Here is a 3,365-nt window from a genome sequence, read left to right as displayed (position 1 = left end):
CTTTTTTTTTATTAACTAATTATTTTAATTTTTAATTTAATTTGATTTCAATTTTAATTTTCAAAATTTAACTTTAAATTCTATTTTTAATTTAATTAATTTTCAAAATTCCCTCTCTCTCATCTCCTTCTAATTATTTATTTATTGACTAACATTTCTCTTTATCTCAAAAAGTCGAACCCTCTCTTCCTCTTGGTGTTCGAATTTCTCTTATTCTATTCTTCTATTCTCATACTCACATATAGGAATCTCTATACTGTGACATAGAGGATTTCATATTTTCTTTTCTGTTTTCTTCTTTTTCATATGAGCAGGAACAAGGATAAGAACATTCTTGTTGAAGCTGATCCTGAACCTAAAAGGACTCTGAAGAGGAAGCTAAGGGAAGCTAAAGCACAACTCTCTGGAGAAAATCTGACAGAAATTTTCGAAAAAGAAGAAGACATGGCCAAAAATAATAACAATGCAAGGAAGATGCTTGGTGACTTTACTGCACCAAATTCCAATTTACATGGAAGAAGCATCTCAATCCCTACCATTGGAGCAAACAATTTTGAGTTTAAACCACAATTAGTTTCTCTGATGCAACAGAACTGCAAGTTTCATGGACTTCCATCCGAAGATCCTTTTCAGTTCTTAACTGAATTCTTACAGATTTGTGATACTGTTAAGACCAATGGGGTTGATCCCGAGGTCTACAGGCTCATGCTTTTCCCGTTTTCTGTAAGAGACAGAGCTAGAATATGGTTGGATTCTCAACCTAAGGATAGCCTGAACTCTTGGGATAAGCTGGTCATGGCTTTCTTAGCCAAGTTCTTTCCTCCTCAAAAGCTTAGCAAGCTTAGAGTGGATGTTCAAACCTTCAAACAGAAAGAAGGTGAATCCCTCTTTGAAGCTTGGGAGAGATACAAGGAACTGACCAAAAAGTGTCCTTCTGACATGCTTTCGGAATGGACCATCCTGGATATATTCTATGATGGTCTGTCTAAATTATCAAAGATGTCATTGGACCATTCTGCAGGTGGATCCATTCACCTAAAGAAAACACCTACAGAAGCTCAAAGAACTCATTGACATGGTTGCAAATAACCAGTTCATGTACACTTTTGAAAGGAATCCTGTGAATAATGGGACGCCTCAGAAGAATGGAGTTCTTGAAATTGATACTTTGAATGCCATATTGGCTCAGAATAAAATATTGACTCAGCAAGTCAATATGATCTCTCAGAGTCTGAATGGATTGAAGGAATCATCCAACAGTACTAAAGAGGCCTCTTCTGAAGAAGAAGCTTATGATCCTGAGAACCCTGCAACAGCAGAGGTGAATTACATGGGTGAACCCTATGGAAATACCTATAATCCCTCATGGAGAAATCATCCAAATTTCTCATGGAAGGATCAACAAAAGCCTCAACAAGGCTTTAACAATGGTGGAAGAAACAGGTTTAGCAATAGCAAACCTTTTCCATCATCCACTCAGCAACAGACAGAGAATTCTGAGCATAATCCATCTAGCTTAGCAAATATAGTCTCTGATCTATCTAAGGCCACTTTAAGTTTCATGAATGAAACAAGGTCCTCCATTATAAATTTGGAGGCACAAGTGGGCCAGCTGAGTAAAAGAGTCACTGAAATCCCTCCTAGTACTCTCCCAAGCAATACAGAAGAGAACCCAAAAAGAGAGTGCAAGGCCATTGATTTAACCATCATGGCCAAACCTATAAGGGAGGGAGAGGACGTGAATCCCAGTGAGGAAGACCTCCTGGGACGTCCAGTGACCAATAAGGAGTTTCTCAATGAGGAACCAAAGGAATCTGAGGCTCACCTAGAGACCATAGAGATTCCATTAAACCTTCTTCTACCCTTCATGAGCTCTGATGAGTATTCTTCTTTTGAAGAGAATGAAGATGTTACTGAAGAGCAAGTTGTTAAGTACCTTGGTGCAATCATGAAGCTGAATGTCAAATTATTTGGTAATGAGACTTGGGAAGATGAACCTCCCTTGCTCATCAATGAACTGAGTGATCTGGATCAACTGACATTGCCTCAGAAGAAACAGGATCCTGGAAAGTTCTTAATACCTTGTACCATAGGCACCATGGCCTTTGAGAAGGCTCTATGTGACCTTGGGTCAGGGATAAACCTCATGCCACTCTCTGTAATGGAGAAAATGGGAATCTTTGAGGTGCAAGCTGCCAGAATCTCATTAGAGATGGCAGACAACTCAAGAAAACAGGCTTATGGACAAGTAGAGGACGTGCTAGTAAAGGTTAAAGGCCTTTACATCCCTGTTGATTTCATAATCCTAGACACTGGAAGGATGAGGATGAATCCATCATCCTTGGAAGACCCTTCCTAGCCACAGAAAGAGCTGTGATTGACGTGGACAGAGGAGAATTGATCCTTCAACTGAATGAGGACAACCTTGTGTTTAAAACTCAAGGATCTCCTTCTGTAACCATGGAGAGGAAGCATGAAAAGCTTCTCTCACTGCAGAGTCAACCAGAGTCCCCACAGTCAAACTCTAAGTTTGGTGTTGGGAGGCCACAACCAAACTCTAAGTTTGGTGTTGAACCCCCATATTCAAACTCTAAGTTTGGTGTAGGGAGGTTCCAACCTTGCTCTGATTATCTGTGAGGCTCCATGAGAGCTCACTGTCAAGCTATTGACATTAAAGAAGCGCTTGTTGGGAGGCAACCCAATGTTATCTAATTATATTTATTTATTTTCCATTGTTATTTTATGTTTTCTTTAGGTTGATGATCATGTGAAGTCACAAAAACTACTGAAAAATAAAAAACATAATGAAAAATAGAATGGAAAATAGCACACCCTGGAGGAGAACAGTTTGGCGTTTAAACGCCAGAAACAAGCATCTGTCTGGCGTTTAACGCCAGAAAAAGGCACCAAGCTGGCGTTTAACGCCAGAAACAAGCATCTACCTGGCGTTAAACGCTAGAACAGAGCATGGAAGTGGCGTTTAACACCAGAAACAGGCAGCAGTCTGGCGTTAAACGCCAGGATTGCATGTATAGGGTGTTTTACACGTCTAAAGGGTGCAGGGATGAAAAATCCTTGACACCTCAGGATCTGTGGATCCCACAGGATTCCCACATGATCTGTGGATCCCACAGGATCCCCACCACTTCTTCTCTTCCCTTCACACCTTTTCATAACTCTCTTCCCCAAATACCCTTCACCAATCACTTCAAATTCTTTCCCATCACCCCCTCACCACTCACATCCATCTTCTCTTCCTCATAAACCCCACCTACCTTCAAATTCAAAATATTTTCCCTCCCAAACCCAACCCTAATGGCCGAAACTTAACCCTTCCCCCCTCCTATATAAACCCCTCATTCTTT

General features: G+C 40.4%; 1 non-coding gene across 1 annotated transcript; it reads right to left on the bottom strand.

The window, feature by feature from the left end:
- Window positions 1–837: 837 nt before the first annotated feature.
- Window positions 838–945, bottom strand: LOC112745547 (small nucleolar RNA R71). Its single transcript, XR_003173468.1, has one exon. It is a non-coding gene; the product is annotated as a small nucleolar RNA R71 (small nucleolar RNA).
- Between the last annotated feature and the right edge of the window lie 2,420 nt (window positions 946–3,365).

Source organism: Arachis hypogaea, chromosome 14 (genome assembly GCF_003086295.3).
Source record: "Arachis hypogaea cultivar Tifrunner chromosome 14, arahy.Tifrunner.gnm2.J5K5, whole genome shotgun sequence".
Classification (NCBI taxonomy): Eukaryota; Viridiplantae; Streptophyta; class Magnoliopsida; order Fabales; family Fabaceae; genus Arachis; species Arachis hypogaea.
Note: the sequence above shows the minus strand (reverse complement) of the source record. Positions and strands in the feature narration are given on the sequence as shown.